A 27,375-nucleotide genomic window follows, 5' to 3' on the forward strand; every position below is an offset into this window, starting at 1 on the left:
GTTGTGTTTTTTGTTAAAATACTGATTATTTTGCTTATTAGTAGTTTCTGGATCTTTTTAGTGATGGCTGGTTTCTCATATTACTTAAGAACTATTTCAATTTTTATCTATCTAAGCATTAATTTCCTCACAAAAGCTTCTTCTAAGTGTGATAAATTTATATGTTATGTTTGCTTCTATGAACTCTAAAAAATTTATTTGTTATACATTTGTAATGAACATGTAACAAAATTTCAATAAAACATATTTAAATCTCTGTGTGAAACCTTATTATTTTTTTTTATTCTATATGTTCTGTTCTAAGTAAGTTTATCTTAATAGAGGAGGTATGTCATTGAGATAACTATTTCAAATCATTGCTGGGAGATGTTAAACCTACACAGGGCTAATATGTAAATTTGCTACTATATGCAAAATAACCAGCTCTAACTTGAGAAAAAGTCTTCCTCTTGAGTAGGAGAGAAATCAGTACCTTTCTCTTATGTGGGGAAAATATTCACAGGAGGGTATTCATACTCCCAGCAGCATCAGAACACCAGGCAGTTGTTGCCTTTTGTTGTTGTTGTTTTTCTTCTGGAAAAGATGAGTAAAGAAAGCAAGAACTCTAAAGTGTTGTTATTGAGAACATAGCAAAGGCCTTCCCTGGGTTTTGCTGGAACAAGCCAGACATATGACTGGACCATTTTTGGCTGAATTCATATAGCTAAGCAGCTCTAGGCACTTCATCACCAAGCCAGGGTAAAGTTGATCATCAACTCCCAATAATATATATACATACCAGCTAAGGGTTGGGTTAGTTGTGTAAAAATTTAAAGTATTCATAATAAAGTTACTATATTGCTATTCATATAATTAACATTTATTGAATGCTTACTTTGTACAGACCTTGTGTTAAAAACTTTTTGTGCATCCTTTCATTTAATCTTCATGACCGCTCTGCAAAGGAGATTCTGATATTATCCCCATTTCTCAGATGAAGAAACCGAGGCTTAAAGTGATTAACTTGTTGTCCAGGGTCACACTGATACGAAGTGGTTGAGCTGGAAATAGAATTCAGATGTGATCTAGAAACCCAATTCTTAACCACTGCACTATTTCTTTAAAAATATTACTCTACACTAAATTTAAAGTTCAGATATTATAAATATAAAATTGCATCTTTAATAAACAAGATGGCAAAAGTATTTTAAGAAGTAGGAAGAGGGTTGTAGCATTGGAAAAAATACCTATCTGAATCTCAGACAAAGCTTTTATCTCCGAGTTTAAGCCATTCTCCATATGGTGGCACAAACCATAAATTGCAGCTTTAAGTTTTTTTAGAAATGTTAATAGAATAACTTTCAAAGTTGACATTTGAAACCCCTAAGTTCTGAGGTGATAGAAAATGGCACAAAAATGTATACACAACATTCCAAACTATTGAGAAACTTTCAACATGTCCCAAACTTGCCTTACATTTAACCAATGAAGAGGAATACTTCGTGAAAATGGACATAAATCCAAGACATCCCATTGCAGTAGGAGGAGTACTTGTACTTGTTGTTACTTTACAGTTCAGTGCTTTATTCACTGAGTGCTGCCTAATTAGGACTCTACAGTACAGTAATCCCTCCACAACTGTAAGATCCCTTTGGGTCAAAACTTGGTTATTCCTCTGTGAGAAAGCAGTCTAGGAAAGTGGGTAAGAAAGTGGAATCTGCAACCAGACTGCCTCGGTCCAAACTCCGGCTCCACAATTAAGTAAACTGGGCAATTTGGGGCAAATTACTTGACCTGGTTGTACCTTGGTTCCCTGATCGGTAAAATTGGAACAATAATAATTGTACTTCTTCATACGGTTTTGTGAGATAACAAGGGTTAATGTATACAATGTATATAAAGTGCTTAGAATAGTGCCTGCCACAGAGTGCTATTCCTGTTAACTATTACCATTTATCTTTTAACTTCTTTTTTTCAAAATTTCAGTTTCAGTATATACAAGCTGTGACTCCCTCAACTTGGAATAATTAGTAAAGGCAGGAAAGGGGTAGGCTGACAAGTGGCAATAGAAAAGGAAAAGGAGTAAGAAGCAAAGTCGAAGTATACATTTCTGCAGTGCAGGCTGGGGGAGATACAAGAAGCAGAGGGAAAGTAACCCAAGCCATAGAATTGTATTCAGGTATCTGAGGAAGGAGAGAATTGAGATATAGGCAAGATCTGACAGCATGTTTTGTGGGAAGAACAGATGAAACATAACGAACTCAGCTAAATGGGGTCATTTTTAAAAGACTCCCATAAAGATTCTTTTCATCTCAAACTTCCAGGGGTCTATACTTCTCTGGTATCCGCAGCTTGAGAAAACAACAGGGAGCCATGACACCTGAAAGGCCTTGAACACTTGAATGGGGACTAGACACAAAGGAGCACTATTACCATCTACTAATGTGAATACAACCATCATTAAAGTGAAACGAAGTGGTAAGCCGCTCCTTGAAACCACAAGAGTGGAGGGGAGAAATAAGGAAATCCTGAGCAGTTTCTTATGAGCAAAGTATGACAAACGAACACTAATTGTCCAATCCTCGTATTGGTCATTTATAATATGAAAAAAGAGCCCTCGTAAGTCTGTCTCTTAATGTGCCAGAGTCATTGTCTCAGTTTAGTGCATTTAAAATTAATTTGTAAGGGCTTTTAGGTGCACTCATGGGGTCAATTCTTTTAAATCTGGATACCTAAAGTTGTAAGTTCCTCAAACATGACTTCTACCAAAGAGATTTTGAGGGACCTTGCCCTCATGGTTGTAGAGGACCCAACTGTTATACTTCTTGCCTACTTTAACTCCTTATTTGTGATTTCCAGTGATGTCAGAAGACATGATGGTAGCACTGCATATGCACTCACAATAAAGTACACATGCTGCTTGACTTTAAGTTATGATAAAAAATGTAAATAATATATTCTCCAGGATCACATTATATGAAAAGGGGAACCTACTTATATTCTTCATTCATTTGTTGACTGGACCTCATCTTGTCCACTTATCCTTCAACTACTTAGTTTTAATGGGTCCTATGCATGAAAATAAACAGGAAGCCTTAACTGGTGCTGTACTCCTCCGTGTTGTCTGGATTCCAGAATTGTGCTGATTTCATAGTTGCAATTGCATGATCAATTTAATCTGTGAAGCTCCTCTCATATATTAGTTTTCTTCAGTTCCTATCTCCCTCCTTTCTTCTCATAGTCATGCTTAACCCAACCTCACAGCTCCCAAGATACAGGCAAAGGAGATAGGAGACGTATTTGCCAGAGACAGCTTTTGCCTATAATCCTGCTTCTCCTCAACCCAGTTCCAATATTGCCATCATTTCCATCAAGTGTATAAATTTATTGGTAGACACAAACAAGCCACACCTTTGCCTTGTCCATAAAAGACTCAATTCTCAGTTAATTTCCAAGTTAAATGTATAAATGGAATATTGTTTTAATGTCTTAACTTGCCTGGGTGCTGAAGTCGAATTGATAATACTGACAGTGGATCGAAGTCAAGGAGAACCTGAAGTATATACATGATATTCTTCATTAGAGTTTTCTCTAAATGCATACATGTTCTATGTTTTTGTGGACAGTAATTTATAGAGGTTGCAAGAGATATGGAAAAACTAACGGGTAACAGGCCTCTAGAAAGAAGGTTGTTCAAATAATGAAAATCAAAACAGTACGCCTTTACAATTAAGTGAGAGTTATACCCCCGAAAACAAGTGAACAAAAACATAAGAAAATGAAGCTGTCATCCTCCCCCACTTTTTCCAACTAGAATGATGATTTCTTCTTTGCTTATACTTAACGCAATCTGTTTTCTGATTCTAAAAATAATTATGAAAATAATTTCCTCTCAGAACTAAAAAGAAAACTCTTGCTTGTGGTGTGGAATTCAGGTGATGGTGGTGGGAACAGTCTCACCATGGTTTTGGTTTTACTAATATTATCAAAATCAAATTCAGTTTAATGGAAACCTTAAAGGTAGAAGAAACAGTGTCTTACATTAAGGAAAATAAGCCCCCTACCATCTCCAACGACCTACACCAAATAGAAGGATTCACTTTTTAAAATTCATTTATATATACAATTCTAGGTTGAGCCAGATACCAAGCCAATGGACTACTTGGGGCCTATGGGAAAGTAGGAAGAATAATTACTTGAGGTAGCCATAAGTAATGGAACTTGTTTCCACTCTGAACTCCCGTCTTCCAGATACCCTGTTCACTCCATCCTGCTCCCCAGCCTGGCCCCAATGAACCATTACATGCTGTTCTCACGACTCTCCTACAAGTCAAACTGTTAGAGTCAGTATCCTCTAAGCCCACATTTCTCATCCATGCCTCCAATCCTTTGCGGATGCTGTTGCTCTGCCTAAAATTTTATTTCTCAGCTTATGAAAATGCACATCTCAAAACATTTAGTTTGTCTTAAAGTCTTCCCTGACTGCCACAGGGAAAGGTGCCACTATCTTCTCCAGAAACCCCTAGAATACATTTCAATCATACAAATTTTTTACATTTTCTTCAAGATCAGCATTTAGGCAGCAAATATTCGTTTCATTCCTACTAAGCACAAAGCCTTCTATTAGGCATTATTCAGAGTATGTGTTTAAGGGCTGAAAGCTGTGCAATTCTAGGAAGCGAAGAATCACTGGCTGCCTCAGAGATATATAATTGAGCAGAATATTAAAATTAATGCAATCTTGCTCAAAAGCTCATATTTCTTAGGCATTCTTTTAAAGAAGACTTAAAATCAGTTTGATATTAATATTCTGAGTGCATTCTTATTTCAGTCTGGATCAACTCTTATTACTCAAACTTAATTTTGTTTTTAAATAAAACTGATGAATTCAAATGTCTGCATATCAACAGAAAAATGATCCCATCTTCTGTGTAATTAAGTGCATTGTATTTATGTGTGCATAATGTAAAATCAATAAATAATGAATTACCACTGATTGTAATTGAATGTTTCCATAATTTTATTGTCAGCCATGATAAATAATCAGTACACTTATAGTGCATTAAATTAATTAGTGTGTCATTTCTATTACATACATCAGCAGTGAAGTAATGCAGTGACATCTGTTTTTAATGTTTTAAAGATGGGATCTCTTAAGTAGAAGAAGTAGTTACTAGAGATATTTTCAGTAATTGGCATTTATGGTAGTATCTTCAAGGAGATCAAATAAAGGCATTTATACTTCTTATAATAACTATGTTTTACTCCACTATCAATTATGAGTAACAATACTCAGGCATAAACCCTTTCTTTCTGTGGAAGTAAACTGAGGAATTCTTTTGTTACATTGCCCTATAAATTTGAAAGCTTATCAATTAGTAATGGTAGGCTCTTCCTCTGCCACACTTAGAAGTTGCAGAGTAAAGATATAGGTATAGTGTAATCAAGCCAAAAAAGAACAGTGGAGTATTTTATGTTGAAAGCCAATTTGTAACATTTTGTAATCAGTCCTTTCACAAAAGCCATACTCATTTATATTGTTAGTATACAAAGCAAACAATGATAAAGGAATGCTCGTCTGGGATTATTTGATAAGGTCAATTAAGCATTGCATTTTGGAAGTGAACAAAAATAAAAAGCTCTTAACTAAGGTAGGGTTGCTGGATTTAGCAAGTAAAACACACTGCAATATTTGGAATATACTTATAGAAAAACTTGTTCACTGCTGATCTGAAATTCAAATTTAACTATGTTTCCTGTATCTTTGTTTTCTAAATCTAGTAACCCTTACATAGGCTGAATCAAGAAAGGCTTCTCAGGTGTGGTGATACTTGAGCCATCATAAAGGATCATTTGAGGTTGGCTAGGTAAAAGTGGGAGGAAGGATGGGGCAAGGAATCTGAGTCAGAGGCGTGAAAATACTAGTAAATATGGCTGAGAATAGGAGTGTGAGAGAGTGATGAAAAGTAGAGGTGAGCCCTTTGGTTTATTTAAAAATTAACTTCTAACTCCACAATGATAACTGATAAAAGGGACATTACTTTATTTGAATCTCCAACCCTTTTCTCCAAGTTCACAGAGAAGTCTGACAGGTGTAAACACAGCAGCAGTTGTGAAAACAACAACAACAACAACAACAACAACAACAAAAAAAAAACAGTTGCTTACAAGGATACAAAGCTCCTCTTGTCCAAAATTCTTTCTCTTCTTTCAGAACCTTCAAGAGGTTTCACCTTGCTCTGTGGGAGCTAATCAGCCTTTGATTCTCTCCAGTGAGGAATCCTATTGCTTCTCTTTTCTTTCAACATGTCACATTCCACATTCTATGCAACTGTTTCCACCTGTCAGGATGTCAGGTCTCAATGTAATTTTATGGCTGGAGTAGGAAATTTGAGTGCTCAAGAAGGAAAATTTTCACCAATAACTGATGGTTGATGAAAGAACCAAATGTCCTTTAATGTAAACCGATGTTTGTATCCTGCTTGCATACTGCCTTCTGAAAAGTTTTGCTCTGAGCACGAACTGTTGTTCATCATGCTACTGACTAAAATCTCTCAATATGAGGCCTTTATTATGGCAGATCACACTTGTCTCCATTGTCCTGGGAAGACTCTTCATACAAAGCATACATTCCAATTGATACCATTCATCATGAGGAGTCTCAAAAATTCATTTCGAACTCAATAATACATGCATTTACAAATATCTTATCTAAACTCCCTACTTAAAATATAGAGACAGATGGATACATGCATTTTGAGCCCAAAATGTCTGAAAAGAAAGAAAATATCAAGTGGAAGATGGGACCTGCTTTTAAATAAAAATCAACATGTGCTACTATCATCATTAATAATGACTTGTAAATCATTCTGTTTGGAATACAAAATCTAAATATCTGTATACAAGGGTGATGTATGAAAGTAAAAATGCCCTCTGTTTTATCATATAATATTTTTATATTTTTCTAATTCGTTATTTAGTTTTAATTTCATACATATGCAAAAAAAGGGGATCTAAAATAGTTTCAATTCTCTTGTAAACCATGGACTATATCTTTGATACAAATAAAAACATACACACACACACACACACACACACACACACGCACACACACACTCCTCCATCCTCCCTTCCCCAACAAACACATTCTACCGCTACCATTAAAAATTTGATCATGGGTTACTATGTATCTTTATCTCTGGTGAAAGCGAACAAAAATTTCCATTTTACTGCTTACTGAAAAGAAACCCATCCTGGAGTTACCGCCATCTAGTGACAAGTAGGGGTATTTAATCCTTTTATTTTTCAAAACTAAATTGCCAAACATTTAAAAAAGTAAAATAAAGTGGAAATAAAGAAGAACATGAATATATAGACTCTGAAAGAACTCTTTAGTCTATAATATAACTGCCACAGTATTGTTTGACTGTAAATGAAGGTAATTACTTTTGTTTTCAAATAAATTGGATTTCTTCCAGGTTTCTAACATGTTAATATTTTACTTTGTGACGAAATGTAAACTATACAGATTATGTATTCCTTTGTATCTTAAGCTTATTGAAATTCTATGCTGAAATAATATTTCTTTTTATTGACTAATTGTTTTCAGTAATAATAATTTTTTATTTCTAAAGAATGGTGCTTTCATCTGCAGCTCTTATCTTGAGAAGTTTGTGTGTGCAGGTTCCTGAGATGTTGTCACAAATGATTTCCTTGCATTCAGGACTACATAAATATTGCCTTGAAGGAAAAAAGTGTTAACATTTGGTCAAAATACTTTAGAATTCTTTCAGAAATAGGGTATTAAATAACTTATGCTAAAAATATCTGTAAAATCTAGCTGTGTAGGAGTTACAAAGCTTTTTTAAAACAGTGCCCTACTATCAGTTTTCAGAGCCACACGCATAATAACCTCAATCTGGAAAGTGACCTCTTGTTTAAACTAGGAAACACAGAGATACTGCAGAATTTCAGTTCAGTCTTTTTAAGAATCAAATGCAGCCCTATTGACTACAAATGGTAACTTCCATGTAAATGTCCAAATTTTATAAAGAACTAGTTTATAATGTCAAATAGTGCTTACTTAAAAATCATCTGTCCTGACAATTAAAAATATAAAGAATTATATATAATATCTTCAGTTAGTTCACTTTTCCCTAAGGAACAAGATAAAAATATCTACCATGGATACTGACCACTCCAAAGGGGAATTTAATCACTTCATCCAGTTGAAGAACTGCTTGGGGTGCTTAGGCCAGTTCTTTTGTCTCTGCCTGTATGGAAAACCCTTAAATATGAATGGGTAGGTTCTGGGTCTCTAGGTTAGCAACCACTTTTTATTTCCCAGAGTCACTGGAACCAAGGCTCATTAATCTATGTCTTATAAAAAGTTATAGAGGTCACATTAAAATGTGTGTAATGTAATAGTTTCTCCATCTGGGCTAGAAAAGGAAACAAAAGTAAACAGTAGATTTCGGAGGTTTAGCTCTTTCATAATTTAATATCAGAATTGAATTTAAGAAGTATCATAATGAAATTACTGAGTCATAATATTAGAAATGTAAAATCAGCTGATGCCTTAGAAATAGACATCTACTAATTGACCAGAGTATTTAGTCTATGGTTAGATTGTTTTAAATGATTTCAAATTAAATACATACAATATGGTTCAATTACGTTGCTATTTGAGAATTATAAAAATTTATTTTCCATATTTAAGAGGCAATCTATTTGTACCATATAAAATATTCAAAGCAATATAAAATAGTCTTTGTTCCTGGTCATCTTTCTCTGTTCTCATATTTGTGATTTTACCTCCTAAGTGGAATCTAAATTGAAAAATAGTGAGTGCCCATGGTGTACCCTGGATATTATACAACACAGCTTTAATGTATGCAAATAAAGAATGTGATAGGAATTATGTAATGGTTTCAACATTAGGAAAATCCAAAATCTTTTATGTTTAATGTGAAAATAAATAGGGCATTAAAATGATTAAACTGAATAAGCACAGATACCTCAAACATCAGAAGTACCTTTTCTCAGCTTGATTTTTTAAGAGACCATTGCCTCATCTGTATTATGAGAACCTTAGTTTTTTTTAAAGAGTGAAATCTCCTAAGTAAGATATTAATATAACAAGAGGAATCATTAGAAGAAACATTTTACTTTACGTATATAGATACAAATCATTTCTTTTCAGGTGTCCAAAAATCATCACTGATAATGTCAGAGTAGCAATTTAAAGGAAAATGAAATACTCATTTGTCCAAATATTTATGTTAGTTTCTTCAGTTCTGAACTAGATATTTTGCTTTCAATTTAAAATGCATGTTTCGAATCTATTCAGCATTTCTTATTTAAAAGCTGCCATGTAGGTCAGGGGTTAGGCTACAGTAATACATCAGAAGGAAACCTCCCATGTGTTAACTCTGGAGTAGGAGATTTTGTTTTAGTGTTCTGAAAACCTAGTGAAACCCTGTATTATTGTATCTTAGGGCACCATAAGGCAAGAAGTAGACTGAGAGTTAATGCTTAAACTTAAGACAAAGACAATAAATTTAAAATCAGGGAACTCTGATTGTCTAAGTAATCTGAGGCAATTAAGCTCAGAGAAAATGTTATTCAGAATCCACTTGACTGAGATCCTAATAGAGAAACTGTATTAAGAGGATAGGAAGTCTCAAAAATGAATATTTCATTATATAACTAAAAACAATCCTCACGTAAAAGAAGAGTGAATCTAAAATGATGTGACCTTATAGGGAGCTTTCAGATGAGCTCCAATTATAAAAGGAGGCACACAAAAAATGGAAAAATAAATATACTCGACAAATATTTTTAGATGGCACATATACGCCTATTTAAACATTATCTGGAAGGCTGAAGCCAAGGAAGGGATGAGAATTATAAATTAGAAGAAAAACTTAAAACCACCAGAAGTGTCTTTTAAAAAGTTCTTTTTGGAGTAAGAACAAAAAACAAAAAAGGGCTACACCAATATGTTTCTCAGATTTGGGATGTTTATTTAAAATGCAGATTCCAAATTTCCAGGAATGGACCCAGGACCCAAATTTCCAGGAATGGACCCAGGACCCAAATTTCCAGGAATGGGCCCATTTTAATTAATTTAATTTAATCCCCAGGTAAATTTGTTTAATTTTTTCAAAGCAGAAAGTGAATATTGTTTTTAAAGTCAAGTAATGCGGTGTGCCTGGGTCAGTTGTTAAGCATCTGCTTTCGGCTCAGGTCATGATCCCAGGGTCCTGGGATCGAGCCCCGCATCGGGCTCTCTGCTCAGCGGGAAGCCTGCTTCTCCCTCTCCTGGAAAAAAAAAAAAATGTGGAGGTAAATGCCAGTAGAGATAACCAAAACATTTGAAAGTTGTTACCTTTGAGGAGGAATTTTGAGGGTTTGAGAAAGGATTGGCTAAGGAAACTATTATTTACTGCATGTCTTTTAGCATTACTTGACTTTATTTTTTTTTTAAGATTTTATTTATTTATTTGACAGAAGAGAGAGACAGCGAGAGAGGGAACACAAGCAGGGAGAGTGGGAACACAAGCAGGGAGAGTGGGAGAGGGAGAAGCAGGCTTCCTGCGGAGCAGGGAGCCCAGCGGGCTCCCTGGGATCATGACCTGAGTGGAAGGCAGATGCTTAATGACTGAGCCACCCAGGCGCCCCTACCTCCACATTTCTAAGTAATATGCTATATTGCGATTTCTTGATTAATCACTTTTAAATATTATCTTTGACTTCTTCTTATTGTAGATAAAGATTCAGGTCTCTTACACTTCCACCTATATACTTCCTCCTCCCCCACACTCTCTGTATAGTTACATCACAATTTGGGGAAAAACAATATTCAGTGTTTACATTGGCATGATCATATATATCTTATTTGTAGTTGAGCCAGTTAGTATACTGTGATTACACTCCTTTCTCTAACAGTTTCTTGTTTTGCAAATATTAGTAATTGTCTCATATATGCTTGGATTTTATGTAATGATTGCTAATTCTACCCAAACATTCCAAAATTGCCTCAATACTATTTTCCACATAAGCAAACACATCAGATAATTCCTCAATTCCTATTTTCCCAGAAGTCTTCCCTCTTGGAGCCCTTTACCTTTATGCTCTGCTTTGGGTTAGTTTCTCTACAGTGTTGCATGTCTATCATTCCAGGAATTCCCTTTGCCATTATCCTGTGTTGGATCCCCTGTTCCTTTAATCTTCACCTATTTACTCCTTTCTTTTGGTAGGCCATATCCTCTAGTTGCTTTTTGAGTGCTACACAGAAGGTACTTTTTGAGTCCTGTCATGTCTGAAAATATCCTTATAGCTAACAATCAGCTTCACCGTGTCTCATTTTTAACATGAATGGTAAGCCAAGTATTACTAGATATTTAAGGAATACCCTTACTGTAAAAAATAGAGGCCAAAATAAACAATGAAAACTTGGAGAAAGAAAAAAAAAATGAGAGTGGGGCGCCTGGATGGCTCAGTTGGTTAAGTGTCTGCCTTCGGCTCAGGTCATGGTCCCAGGGTTCTGGGATTGAGTCCCTCGTTGGGCTCCCTGCTCCGTGGGAAGCCTGCTTCTCCCTCTCCCACTCCCCCTGCTTGTGTTTCCTCTCTCGCTGTCTCTCTCTCTGTCAAATAAATAAAATCTTTAAAAAGAAAAAAATGAAAGCCAAGGCTAGGAACAAAATAAAACTTAAAATATGTAAGTAATATGCTCAGACAGGTGAGAGATGTTGCAGCTATGAAACAAGAACAAAATAACTATAAAAATAGTTATCAGCACACAAGACTTAGATCTTGGAAATTTAAAATATGACAAAAAGAGAATCAGCCCTCTCTGGTTGGTTAATATTACATTATTGGATATAGCCTAGTGTTCTCAAGGTATACCTGAAAATCACCTGGAGACTGTAGGTTGAACATGGTGGAATGCACAAAGACAGTTTATCCATTCTTCCCTCCCCAAATCCCGTTAACATAATAGTGAAAAAAAAATTTTAAACCTTAATTGTGACAGGGACAAAAACACAGAAGGGAAATAGAAGAAAAATAAAGACAAGGCTAGGAACAGAAGAAAACTACAAAAATTATAATTACTATCCTCAGAGAGATAAAGGAAGATGTAAAGTAGATAGAGGTGTGGTAAACGACTTAGCCTATGGCAGAAAATGACGTACACAGGCTCACTTTTCACAGGACTATTTCTGAGCAGTCATTTCAGCTTCCTCCAAAAGCTTGTTAACACCTCTTCTCTGTTCTTTATGTCCATGCGTAGAGTTTGTAGATGCATAAGCTTCAAGGTTAGCTGATTGAGCAGTAAGACAAGCAGATCCCTAAAATGTCAGTATTTAGAGTTCTTGAAAAATAGACATTTTAATTTTGATGAAGTCTAATTTATTAATCTTTTCCTTTATGGTTTGTGCCTTTTGTGTTCTTTTTAAGAAATCTGTGCCTACTCCAGGAAGTCACGAAAATATTTTCCTATGTTATATTCTACAAGTTTTATTGTTTTACCTTTCACACATATTTTTATTTTCAATCCTCTGAGAATTGATTTTTTCTTATGGTGTGAAAAAAGGGTCTTTTTTATGTGGCTATCAAAATGATCTATTTATTTAACATTCTTTACCCATTGCACTTCAACATTGTCATAAATCATGTGAGCAGATATGTATGGGTCTGTTTCTAGATTCTCTATTCCATTCCATACTCTATTTGTCTATACATGCACCAATACCATACTACCCTAGTCAATATATATATACTAATGGTAGGTCTTAATATTTGGCAGTTTTGTTGTATTAATCCTCTTTCAGGTTGCTTTTCTTGTCTATTCTTGGCTATTGTTTAGCTTTTGCACTTCCAATATAATTTTGAGAATCAATTTGTCAGTTTCTACATAAAACTTGCTGGGGTTTTCATGAAGGTCACATATATCAATTTGCAATGAATTGGCACCTTTACAATTTTGAGTCTTTCAATTCATGAACATGCATATCCCACCATTAATTTTGGTCTTCCTTAATTTTTTTCAATAATATTTTATAGCTTTCTGTGTAACAATCCTTTGTTAGATTTCTTCTTAGGCATTCGATGCTATTATAAAAGATACCATTTTCCCCATATTATAACACTGAGTTTTGTATATTGACCTTGTATCCAGAGAACTTATTAAATTCACTTACTACTTCTAACATGTATGTGCAGGTATTCTGGGATTTTCTCCATACGGAAGAGTGTCATGTACAAATAATAATGCCCTTTTTTTTTTTTTTTCATTTCTAACTCTTTTACCTTTTACTTATTTTTCTTGCTTTATTGCACAGATTAGGATGTCCAGTACAATGTTGAATGTTAAGAGATGAGAGCAGGTATTCTTGTCTTATTGCCACTCTCAGGAGGAAATCTTTCAATATTTTACCACCAAGCATGATCATTCCTGTAAGGTTTTATACTATTTATCAGATTAAGGAAGTGCTATTCTATTCCTGGCTTGCTAAAAGTTTGTGGGTTCTTTATTACAAATAGATGTAGAATTTTAACTCTAATCCATCTATTGAGATTATCACAGGTTTCTTTTAATTTCTCTTTCTTTTCTCATTTCTCCCTAATTAATTTTTATCAATTCAATTAATTTATAGTAATAAATTGAATGGTTTTTCTTTTTTTAAGATTTTATTTATTTATTTGTCAGAGAGAGAGGGAGAGAGTACAAGCAGGGGGAGCGGCAGGCAGAGGGAGAAGCAGGCTCCTCACTGAGCAAGGAGCCCGATGTGGGACTCAATCCCAGGACCCTGGGATCATGACCTGAGCTGAAGGCAGTCGACTGAGCAACCCAGGCATCCCTTAAATGATGTTTCTTTACAAAAAGTTAATTTTTATCATTAACATGGATTCAATATTCAATAAGCTCATGTTAAAGTACTTTGAAAAAAATATTAAATGCACCATAGGAAAAGATAGTACTCTTAAAACTAGAGCTATCAAAACTTTGATATATTGAGTAATTTTTTGAATATCATTTCACCTCTGAATTCTTGAAATAAACCCAAATTGGCCATGATGATTACCAATTTTATATATCACTGGATTCAATTTTATAATACTTTAAAAGAATTTTTCATTTAGCCAACATATAATACATCATTAGTTTTTGATGTAGTGTATGTTGGCTAACTGAACATAATAAATAAATAAATAAATAAATAAATAAATAAATAAATAAATAAAATAATTTTCCATTTCTGTGTATCAGAGAAATTGGCCTATAATTTTTCTTTCTTATAATGTCCTTGTCAGGTTTTGTTAATGCTATTCTGATCTCATAGAGTGAATTAAGAAACATTCCCTCATTTTCTATTCTCTGGAAGAGTTTGTGTGACATTAGTGCTATTTCTTCCTTACATGTATTGAAAATTTACTGTCATTTGGGGCTGGAGATTTCTTTGTGGATAGGTTTTTAATTGCAAATTCAATTTCCTTTTTTTTAAGATTTTATTTATTTATTTGACAGAGAGAGAGGGAACACAAGCAGGGGGAGTGGGAGAGGGAGAAGCAGGCTTCCCGCTGAGCAGAGAGCCTGATGCGGGGGTTGATCCCAGGACCCTGGGATCATGATCTGAGCCGAAGGCAGACGCTTAACCAACTGAGCCACCCAGGCACCCCACAAATTCAATTTCTTTAATAGATATAATACTATTCAAATGTGTTATTTCTTGTGTCGATTTTGGTAAATTGTGTTTTTCAAGGAAATTTTTTATTTTATCTAAAATTGAAATTTATTGTCATAAGGTTAAAATAACCTCTTATCTTTTTAATATCTGTAAATTCCTTAGCGGTGTTCCTTTTCTAACCTTTGATACTGGTGATCTGTGTCTTACCTACTTGTTTTTGGTTCTGAGCAGTTTTTTTTTTTTTTTTTTTAGTAAACTATACCCCCAATGTGGGTCTTGAATTCACAACCCCAAGATCAAGAGTCATATGTTCTACCAAATGAGCAAGCAGATGCCCCTTTGTCTTGGGCACTTTTGCAAAAAGTTTATTGATTTTACTAGTCTTTGCAAAGAAGTAACTGACTTTTTGAATTTACTATATGTCTTTCTACTTAATTAAATTCTGCTTTTATTATTTTTCACATACTTCCATTGAGTTTAATTTGCTGTTCTTTCTCTAATTTCTTGAAATGGATACCAAGATTACAAGATCCTTCCTCCTTCCAAACTCCTGTCTCATAATGGTGAACAGTCAGAAGTCAGACAACATATGAGTCTGGGGAAAACAACTTCACAAGGTAGCCCCCTTGTGATTCAGAGCAGAACAAAAAAAGGGCAAAGGATGAATATGACAGCCCCACAGGCAAATGTGTAATGCAGAGTGTGAAATCTGGAGAAAAAAAGACTTGGGCAGAACATGAAAATGCTCTTTAACTTTTTAAAGGATAGTTATATGGGAGAGAGACTGCCTATGTTATGTATGAATCCAGAAGTCAGTACTAGAACTGATGGAGGAAATTATAGAAAAACAGATTGCAGCTCAATATAAGAAAAAACTTTTAACAAGTAGAGACACACAAAAATAGAAGAGCTAAAAATACATGGACTCAAGCACTCTCATAAAATTTTGGTTGGAGGGCGCCTGGGTGGCTCAGTTGGTTAAGCGACTGCCTTCGGCTCAGGTCATGATCCTGGAGTCCCTGGATCGAGTCCCGCATCGGGCTCCCTGCTCGGCAGGGGGTCTGCTTCTCCCTCTGACCCTAGCCGCTCTCATGCTCTCTGTCTCTCATTCTCTCTCTCTCAAATAAATAAATAAAATCTTTAAAAAAAAATAAAATAAAATAAAATAAAATTTTGGTTGGAAAGCATTTTGACAAAATCTATTAGAATTTAAAGTACTCTTTTTTTAAAAAAAGATGTATTTATTTGTTTGAGAGAGAGAGAGAGAGGGAGCATGAGTGGGAAGATGGACAGAGGGAGAGAATCTTCAAGCAGACTCCCAGCTGAGTGAGGAACCAGATGTGGGGCTTGATCTTATAACCCATGAGATCATGACCTGAACCGAAACCAAGAGTCAGCCACTTAACCAACTGAGCCACCCAGGCACCCCTAACCTACTCTTTCACTCAACAATTCTACTTTTAGGATTTTTTTTCAATAGGTATTATTGTAATGTAGTATGTAGTGTGTACCAAGAACTATGTTCAAGGATAGTTACTGAAGATTATTTGCAGTAGCAAAAGATTGGTGACAACCTAAATGTCTATCAAAGGGAACTGACTACAGTTATAATACAGTGTAGCCATTTATTGGAATAATGTCCAAGATATATTATGTGCAAAAAGCAATATGCAAAACAGTTTCAGAGTATGCTATCATTTATGCAGTATGCTATTATTTGTATAAAAAGAAGGAATACAAACTTACATATACATATACACTTTATTTGCACAGTATAGCTCTGGATGGATACACAAGAAACTACCAAGCAGTGGGGAAAGGAATCCTAAAGGCATAGCTTCTCTGAACTTTCATAAACCAAATGAATTAGAAAATATTCACATTTTTATATTTAGTTACATTTTTATAGTAAAATAAAGAAATATTAGCTGGAAAATTGGGTGAATACTAATTAGTGGATCAGTATCAACCACAAGTAATGGCTCTATATTGAAACACAGAGCACTAGCTTGGGTAGGAATGGGTAGGAATGACTTGGATGAGAACATAGATTACAAACTCAGCAATTTCTATTTTACCAGAAAACCCATAAAAATAGAAATTGCTGAGTTTGTAATCTAACATAATAAAAAAAAATACATTGGATTGTTGGTCAGTGTTCAGTGCCCTTGTCAACCAAAGTCATCTACATTCCTTAAAAAACCATTTGGATAAAAATAGAGAAGATAAGGGGAACTGATAATTGTCATCAATTTTACACTTCCAATTAGAAATTTGACTACATTTCTATTACTATTACTATTTTCTCTACACTTGCTAAGAAGAATGAATTTGTTGAATTCCAAGTCAAATGTGGATTGGTAATTTTCTTTAAACCTTAATAAGAAAGCTTACTAATGTTTATTTTTGATATTTGCCTTTAAACATTTCAGGATTTTTAAATTTTAGTTCTTTTCATTACAGAAAGTTGATAAATGAAAACATGTTTTAGACTACTTAATGGATTTATCATACCTTATTAAATAACATAAGAAATACTAAAAATAAATATGTCAAGGTCAATGATGCAGAAATTCAGTTCACTACAAAAACAAGGATTTGCAGCTTTAAATGTCCCTATTTTCAACCTAAGAAAAATCAGGTTGGGGTGAAAAAAAGCAGGCACAACACCCTTATTTCAAGATTGATGATTCTTTCAATTGCCTCATGTGTATTCATCACATGGTCAAAGTAGGACCTCACTCGTTGGCAGACCTTTAAGTTTAACTCATCAGTTGTAACTGTTCCTCAGTGCACTTTCAGTACAACAGAAGCAAGTGTATAAAGCATGCTTAAGAGAAAGGACCATCTATTGTTTCCTTGTGGGAGCATGAAAAGCCATTCAGGCAGACAATACATGGAAAAACAGATCTCTATACAAAGCTTTTAAACATAAGTTTTCTCAAAGGAGCATCTATTAGAATATTACAGGATTATTTTATTTACATGTGGTTTTACATGTCACTTCCACCCCCATCAGAACCTTTAAGTATACTCTCATAGTGTAACCCTTCTTGAGTTTTAGTCATTTGTTCTATAGCCAGGAGTGTGATGTTTCCAATAATGATGTGGAAAAGCACCGACAGGTGTAACGTCCAAATCGTGTTTTATACCTGCTATATATATTTGGTCTGGCTTATTGTTCAGGAAAAATAATTAAGACTGTGAAATAGGTATTATATAAAAAAAATGGTATCAATTTTTTTTTTTTTTAAGATTTTATTTATTTATTTGACAGAGAGAGAGACAGAGAGAGAGAGAACACAAGCAGGGAGAGTGGAGAGGGAGAAGCAGGCTTTCTGCAGAGCAGGGAACCTGATGCGGGGCTCAATCCCAGGATCCCGGGATCATGACCTGAGCCAAAGGCAGATGCTTACCGACTGAGCCACCCAGGCGCCCCCCAAAAAATGGTATCAATTTAAAACAGAAAATTTAATGATGTTTTCTCTTTAATAATGCCCCTCCCTTTCTTTGTTGCCTGGGAAACATGAAGATTTACCTATAGATATCATATAATACTGTTAGGAACATAAGACCTAATGAAACATTTTCAGTCTATGAGAAGTGCCAACAGCGTCAAGCCTAAAGCTGTAAAGAAATCCTGTCAGTCCTTCAGCCCTACTTATGGGTCACTGAGATGAATCTTGGCCTTATTTGGAGCACCTAACTGGCATGTTACATACTGGTACAAGTTATACTAAATTGCATTTGATTGGAGAGAGATATTGGATCTGCAAATTAGAATTCCAGGGGAAAAAGTGCTGTGTTGCCTTCTCATAAGGAATATATACTAAGGGCCATTTTGCTCTCCACAGTGACTTCAAGTTTTTAACATTATTGGCAAAAATTTTAATTGTATACATTTAAAAAATATATTTTTATGATAATGCTAACATGTAAAGGTCAGTTTTCCAAAAACTTCTGTGAAGGAATTTGTAATTTTATAAATAGTTCAGCTATGTAATACCCTATTAAGTTTAGTTATCTCCCTGTAATTAAAAGTGATCCTTTACATTCTACTGGAGATGTAATATTACTAACACTGATAACTGTACCCTTGTTACCTGGTTCTCAAGTGAAGGGAGGGCTCCTACCTGCTTGATATGTTTACTCAGCTCCCACTAATGTGAATAGGCATTCCCCAAGGATAAGAAAAAAATTTATAGGTTGGGCATATGAAACACTAACTCAATAAGTTTAATCTGCAAAGAGATGTGAAATTCTTCCTGACATTACAAGAACAGCAATTATAAGAGGCTTTGGTAAACTAATATAGAGGGAAAGAATTGAAGATTGGAGGAAACAATCCCTCCATCACATCCTAGCAATAAAAATCACCACTATTTTGGTAATCTGGCTTGAAAAATTTTGATACCATTAATGTACCGCAATGTTGTCATAATATTAAAGCATAATAAAATATGTTGTCAATTAAATTTAAAACTGTGATAAATACAAAGGTGCTAATTGAATCATGTGGAGGAGCACTTGTAGACTGAGAAACAATTTTGAACTCTCTTCTTCCCCTACTGATCTCAGATTTTTAAAATAAAGCTTGTAGAGTATACTTGGGATTCATTTTTTAAAACTCTAGAGTAATTTTTGGGCACCTGGGTGGCTCAGTCGGTTAAGCGTCTGCCTTTGGCTCAGGTCATGATCCCAGGTCCTGGGATGGAGCCCCACGTCAGGCACCTTGCTCAGCGGGGAGTCTGCTTGTCCCTCTCCCTCTTCCTCTGCTCCTCCCCCTGCTCGTGCTCACTCTCTCTCTCTCTCTCTCTCTCTCTCGAATAAATAAATAAATAAATAATAAAATCTTTAAAACTCTAGAGTAATTGGATTTCCAAAATCATCTTTAAAAGATTAGGGATCTAGATAGATGGATAAAATCTCTGTACAATTCTCTCTACTCACATGGTGAAGGATTGAATAAGTCAACCCTTGCATGGCCCTGAATGCAAGATAATGTCGTCAGCCCATGAAAGGCTGAGGTAGAACATATTCACCTACAGGGCCTCGCTTAGCCTTGGAGCAGCCACAGTTGTAGCTATTCTCAACACCTCTAAAAGACATCACGAGATAGATTTTTTGTCATTCATGCATCAACTCCTTTCTTTTTCTCCTATCTCTGTATAAACCCCCTTTTCCCATGAGAAAGATAAATAGGAATTAGTTATGCTCCTAAATGCTATAATATAGGCATTTATATAACCTAGGTCAAAAAAGGTAAATTACATGAACTCACAAGTTTACTCCTCTTTACACTACAGTCTCCTTTTCCTCCCAAATACCCAAGTTCCCTTAATTTTCAGCTCAGTCAAAAATTTCCTCAGTCCTCATACTAAACTAATGCTTAAAGATTTAAGAAAGTTACTCCACCACCTCTTGCAATATATTTAAAATGGAAAAACAATTGCATCATTAAAGTTTTTTTTAGAAAATCATAGCAAAGACTAAATTTACAGCTAGATTTAGTTGGGGTCTCCATTGAGAATTTAGGTTATGTGTTTTCTAGAAATTAGGCATGTCTGGAGATATGATGGAAGTGAGTTGGCTATGGATCTATTACATGTAAGTCTTGGGGAAAAGTTCAAACCAAAAGAAGAAAGAATCAAAGCACACAAAGACAGTACAAAGGAGGGGCGCCTGGGTGGCTCAGTCGTTAAGCGTCTGCCTTCGGCTCAGGTCATGATCCCAGGGTCCTGGGATCGAGCCCCGCGTCGGGCTCCCTGCTCGACAGGAAGCCTGCTTCTCCCTCTCCCACTCCCCCTGCTTGTGTTCCCTCTCTCGCTGTCTCTCTCTCTCTGTCAAATAAAAGAAATTACAAAAAAAAAAAAAAAAAAGACAGTACAAAGGAATGGATGGGGAGGTACAATTCTAAACATAGCCCCAAGATTGTCTCAGCATGGTCCCCTGGCTCAATTCCTTGTGGACCCACGGCCAAGTTTTCATATATGGAGAGTGCAATAAAAGAATAAAAGAGCTGCTTCTGTAAATCCTTAAGAGTGCTGAACAGCGCTTCTCTGTACCCTACTTAGTAGGATCTCACACCAATGGAAGTAGAGGGTACTTTCTCCAGTGGGGTTAACTGCCAAACCACAGGATGGGCAAAATATTGGTGCTTCTGGTGAGCTTTAGTGGGTATGGGTGCCTGTGGTAGGCATTGAGATAACCTTATGTGTCACAGATGTGCATATAAAGCACTTAGCACAGTTTCTGACACTAAATACATGCTCAGAAAATGGTTGTTTAATAACACAATTATTACTAGTAACAGCAAAATCAGTGAGTGTTAGGGCCAAATTCACATCAGAATCTGATTGTATTTGGAGAAAGTGTCTTTAAAGAATTAACTTAAAATGAGGTCATTTGGGTGGATCCTAATTCAATATGACTGGTATCCTTATAAGAAGAAGAAATTTGGACACAGACACAGGTAAAGGGAAGACATGTAAAGACACAGGGAGAAGACCTACAAGCCAAGGAGAAAAGCCATGAATAAATCTTTCCTTCACAGCCCTCAGAAGGAGCCAACCTCACTGATGCCTTGATGTCAGACTTCAAAGCCCCCAGAATTATGAGAAAATAATCTTCTGTTGTTTAAGCCACCTAGTCTGTGGTATTTTGTTATAGACATTACTAATTCACTGGGCATTGGCAGCAACAGGATACGTCATGCTAGCAAGACAGAGGAAAAGAAGAAAATGGTGATAGCTGATATGACCAGTTCCTAAGCATTCATTCATTCATATTATATTCATTCAATAAATATTAGTTGGTCATTACTATATACCAGACATTATTCTAAGTGCTGGAAATTCAAAGCCCAACAAAATATAGTCTCTACTGGTGAGGAACTAATAGTCTTGTGTATGTGTGGTCATTTGGAAGTGGGAAAATAGGAGAGGAGGAAGGAGATGATGAGATGAGAAAAATGAGATGATGAAAAGGGCATAGGGCAGTAAATATGCAAATCAATGATTATAATTCCATAATCAGCACTATGAAAATTTGGACAATGTTAGGCATAAGGTTTTATGGATGTATAGAGGCAGGCCATCTAATCAGAATGGGTCAGGAAAAGCTTTCCAAAGGAGGTGTTTCTTGAATTAGGCACTGATGCATGAATAGGAGTTAGCTAGATAAAAATAGAGAGGAAGAACATTCCTATTTAAGATATACCACCCCTACTCATTCTTCTCGAACTCCTTGAACTACATAGGGAAGTCCTGTAATAGTTACAGGGGAAATATCAGAAAAATTTAGTTTTATTGCTCTTCTGATGATATGACTTTTATCCTCAGGCTGGAATGGCCTAGAAAATTCAGAGATTTTACACATGTGCTGCAAAGCTCAGTTTTCTTATTCAAACTAAAAATTGAAAGCTCCACACACATATGTAGATGCTGAGAAGGCCCAGTTTGTGAAGTGTAACCCTTGCTTTATAATTACTATATTGAACCCTGAGAAAAAGAGACTAAAAATAAATTTCAACTAATGTTCCAGTGATATAAAATTATTTTTTATGGTTCTTTTGCCAATCTCTGTGTAATAGTTCATTTATCCTCCTCTTGATTTCAGCATCTGATTTGTATCTAATTCGGCCACTATTCAAAATAGTCTTAGTGATGAGATCTGAAGTCATACTGAATAATATATGCATTAACATTTTTAATATCTTATTTTGTGTACAAGTAGCACTCCTATGTACTAAAGAATCAACTAGTATCTCTATATGTCAGTTTTCTGTCTATAAGAAGGTTGGTATTTTTTCTCCAAGCAAAAATGGCAAAATATATTTCAGCACAAAATAGTTGTTCTAGCTTTTTATTGTATCCAAGGAATGAATAATGTAGGCCTAGGAGCTGAAAAGAATAACAGCATCTTTGAATAGTTCAGAGGTGAAAGAACACAACTTTCATTTCATTTATTTTTTAAATTCCATTATAGCCAACATACAGCATTACATTAGTTTCAGGTGTACAATATAGTGATTCAACAATGCTCTGCATTACTCAGTGCTCATCAAGATAAATGTACTCTTTAATCCCCCTCACCCATTTCACCCCCCCACCCCCATAACCATCTGTTTTTTCTGTAGAGTTAAGAGTCTGTTTTTTTTTTATTTTTTCTTTGTTCATTTTTTTTCTTAAATTCCACATAGGAGTGAAATAATTTTGTATTTGTCTTTCTCTGTCTCACTGATTTCACTTAGCATAATGCCCTCGAGGCCCATCTATGTTGTCACATATGGCACTATCTCATCCTTTTTATGGCTGAGTAATATTCTATTTTATCTATCTATCTACCTATCTATATCACATCTTCTTTATCCATCCATCTATTGATAGGCATTTAGGTTACTTCCATATCTTGGCTATTGTAAATAATGCTGCTATAAACATTGGAGTACATGTATCCCTTTGAATTAGTGTTTTTGTATTCTTTGGGTAACTACCCAGTAGAGCAATTGCTGGATCATATGGCAATTCTACTTTTAATGTTTTGAGGAACCTCCATACTGTTTTTCACAGTGGCTGCACCAGTTTGCATTCCCACCAACAGTGCAAGAGGGTTCCTTTTTCTCCACATCCTTGCCAACATTTGTTGTTTCTTGTGTCATTGATTTTAGCAATTCTGACAGGTGTGAAGTGATATTTCTTTGTGGTTTTGGTTTGCATTTCCCTGATGATGAGTGACGTTGAGCATCTTTTCATATGTCTGTTGGCCATCTCTGTCTTCTTTGGAGAAATGTCTGTTCATGTCTCTGACCATTTTTTAATTGGATTATTTGGGGTTTTTTTGTGTTGAGATGTATAAGTTCTTTATATATTTTGTATAGTAACTCTTTATTGGATATGTCCTTTGCAAATATCTTCTCCCATTCTGTAGGCTGTCTTTTAGTTTTTTTGTTGTTTCCTTTGCTGTGCAGAAGCTTTTTATTTTTATTTTTTTATTTTATTATTATTTTTTTAGATTTTGTTTATTTATTTATTTGAGAGAGAGAGAGGGATCGGGGGAGGAGCAGAGGAAGAGGGACAAGCAGACTCCACGCTGAGTGTGGAGCCCAACGCAGTGCTCAATCTCACCACCCTGAGATCATGACCTGAGCTGAAATCAAGAGTTGGACACTCTACTGACTGAGCCACCTAGGCACCCCAGAGGTGTTTTATTTTGATGTAGTCCCAATTGTTTATTTTTGCTTTTGCTTTCCTTGCCTCAGGAGACATATCTAGAAAAATGTTGCTACAGCCAATGTCAGAGAAATTACAGCCTGTGCTCTCTTCTAGGATTTTTATGGTTTCGCATCTTACATTTAGGTCTTAAAGAAGACAAATTTTAAAAAGGAAAGCATGACAGTAAAGAATTAAGTTGACAGGAGCTTCTTGCTGGCTCAGTCAGTAGAGCATATAACTCTCTTTTATTGAAGATTTTATTTATTTGTTTGAGAGAGAGCAAGAGCAGGAGGGGGGGCAGAGGAAGAGGGAGAGGAACAAGCAGACTCCCTGCTGAGCAGGGAGCCTGATGCCGGGCTCCATCCCAGGACCTGTAGATCATGACCTGAGCCGAAATTAAATGCTTAACCAGCTAAGCCACCCAGGCACCCCAGCATGTGACTCTTGATCTTGGGGTTGTGACTTCAAGCCCCATGTTGGGTGTAGAGATTACTTATAAATAAGTAATTTTCTTAAGAAAAAAAGGAATTAAGGTGACGTGTGAAGTATACTAACATTCTATTCCAAATCATTCATTTAGGTTCATAAAGGTAATGATGATGGTTATGACGGCAAAATTATATTCAATTTTAATTCATCCAATTTATTTTACAAATAGAAAAAAATAATTTTAAAAATGGGTCTTCTTGTCAGTCTCCTTCTAATAACCTGCTTCAGAATGAAAAACTGAATAGTCATTCTTTCAGTATCAAAGTTTGCATTGGATGCTTTGACTTCTCTGAAAGACTGAGAATGCTGGATGCATGGCATGGTTATCCTTGGAACTGCTGGAGTTAGGCTTATGGTGTATTTCAATTTTGGTTTTAGATATATCCTGGAAAGATTTTTTCCGTACTTTACCAGGTCCTAACCTACCATAATAATTTGCCCTTTTATTTGGATAGACACCATTCATTATGAAAGGATAGAGTATGAAAACAGCTGAACTCTTGAAAATGAGTCCATTTCAGACAAAACTCTGGCAGCTAGAGACTCTTCCAAGACTCTGTCAAAGACCTAAAAACAAAACAAATGCTGGCTTCAATTTGATTAGACTTAGTATCTGAAACAGAAAATAATGCAAATAAGAGCTATAATAAAGTGCTAAATTATGTGAGAGGGGAAAAAAAGGATAACTTATGAAAATGTCTCCAACTCAGGTGATATAAGGATAGACTTTGGGACATCTGAAGAAATGCAAACAAAATTCAAATCATAGGACATAAGATGATTATTGAGGGAAAACGTTATGTTCTCTTAAAGAGTTAACTTTTAAAGGGCACTCCGCCAAACCATGAAATAAAAAATCTTGTTTTCATAGCTAAATTGGAAATATTGGGAGAGAGTCCAGAATGGTAAGCTTTGTCTTGCTGTTTGTTATGGAAAGCAGACACATAAATGCCTGGCATGAAAGAAAAACTTGTTTCTGTCAAATACATTCTGTTCAGGAAGAGTGCATCTGTGTGAAAATATGACCCTTATAATGCTGCCAAGTTTAGCAAAATCTAAGGTAAGCTGTCGAGGAAGTGCTAAAAGCAGTTTTAACTTACACACCCAGTTTTTAAAGGCATTCAAAAACAATCTCAAGGAGAACACTTATAATACACTATTTTGGTAATTCCCTGCTCTGACTTCCTGTGTCCCAATTTAGACACTAGATAAATATATTTTTCCTGAAAGAACTGGAAACATGATGTCCAACTTGAAACTTATGTTTTCAACATTCTGGTTTGCATGTCCCGGGGTTCTAAAGTTTCATATTTGTTTATATCCTTTGTGAGTTTAAAATAATTGTCTTCTTCAACAAATCCGAGTTTGCAAGAACTCATTTCATATGATGTCTTTATGGCCTTTTGTTTATGGTTTGTCCTTAAAAAGTCCAAGTGAAGATATTTCATATGGAAGACATCAGTGCTTTAGCTTTATGAACCACCTTAAATTCTTTTAATTTTGTGATGAAATGCATGGAAAAAATTTTTAAAGAATTTAACCAGTTTCAAAACTTCAAGGATAATGAAGATTATTTTTGGTCCTGGATAATTTTATTTTTCAGGATTATAGGAAGGTTAAATATATTTTTAAAATTTCCCTAATTTTCTCATTTCTTAAAAAGCAGACAATGTAAACTGCAAATTGGAGCTCAGCTGTGAGTGATACAGTGCTTTCAGTACACCAAAACTAACTGTATATGGTTTAGGCAAATGTTAGTTGACTACTAAGTGTGGATTCAATACTTGTGATCAGAGTTTTGGTGTACTTGCTATGATGGGTTGGAGAATATATATAGCAGCAGTCACAAACTCATGTGTTTACAGGGGTCTGGCAGGTAATAAAAATGAATGGAGATGTCTAGTGTAAAAATAAATTATACTGAAACAGGAAGCAATTGTGTTCTTCCATTTTACCACTTTTGATTAAGATACAACTACAGCTTTTATGTTTGTTTTCCTTTGAATTACTTTAGGAAAAATAACAATGCAAACAAAACAAGAAGTAGCAACTAATAATTATATTCAAATGTGTTAATGTGCAAGATTTGGTTATGCATTACTAGTATGTGATTTCTGGTTTAGAGTGAAATACGAAAATTGTTAGGCTATCCAGACACTGTGATATCAGGCACACAGTACCATCTGCAAAGTACTCTGCCAAGAAGTTGACCTTGAACCTAATTAAATCTCTAGAGTTAACTTCCATTTATAGAAATATAAAGCATAGAGGAACAAGTAAAATGACACCTCAAGGAAAAAGACAAATCTACAATGTGGAATATTCCATACAAACAACTAAGGTGGTTACTCCAACAAGCCAATGGCAGGGAAAATGAAGGTGATGAGAATATACTGCTCTAGATTCAAAGAGACCACACAAGTATCAATCCAATGCAATTGTGAATCTTATTTTTATTCTAATGCAAACATGCATTTTTAAATGATCAGGAACATTTATTTATGGACTAAATATTAGATAATACCAAAAAATATTGTTAAATTTTTTAGATATAATAATGGCATTGTGGTTATATAAGAGTATCTGCGGTATTTAGAGATGCATACAGAAGAATGTAGAGGTGAAATAATGAGATGTCTGGGATTTGCTTTAAATATTTAGGAAAAATGAGAAAAGCAAAAAAGAGGTAGATGAAACAAGTGAGGCAAATCTTGATAATAATAGAGTCTGGTGATGGGCATATGAGGATCCATTGTACTATTTTCTATTTTTTTATTTGAAATTTGACATTTAAAAATTTAAAACTACAGAAAGTTCCACTTTCAGGTATGATAAATTAAGATCCTACCTAACAACTCTCCACCTCCACCCCACTGCATAAAATAATTATAAAACCTGGGTATACAACAAAGAACATGAATGTACTGGAGAGTGAAGATAAGTGTCTGCTGGGTTTGCAGTACAAGTTCACTTGGAGGAGGGGTGACAACTAAATACCTAAG

At 35.2% G+C, this 27,375-nt stretch overlaps 1 long non-coding RNA gene across 1 annotated transcript in view; it reads right to left on the reverse strand.

Annotated features, from left to right (window-relative positions):
- Positions 1–338: 338 nt before the first annotated feature.
- Positions 339–27,375, reverse strand: part of LOC116621897 — a 77,776-nt gene continuing 50,739 nt past the window's right edge. Inside the window, exons 2-3 of the long non-coding RNA XR_004297486.1 lie at positions 886–1,040; positions 339–573 (exon numbers count right to left, since the gene is read on the reverse strand). This is a non-coding gene — a long non-coding RNA (uncharacterized LOC116621897). The remainder of the gene's footprint in view (positions 574–885; positions 1,041–27,375) is intronic.

Source organism: Phoca vitulina, unplaced genomic scaffold (assembly GCF_004348235.1).
Source record: "Phoca vitulina isolate PV1807 unplaced genomic scaffold, GSC_HSeal_1.0 scaffold51, whole genome shotgun sequence".
In the NCBI taxonomy this organism is placed as follows: Eukaryota; Metazoa; Chordata; class Mammalia; order Carnivora; family Phocidae; genus Phoca; species Phoca vitulina.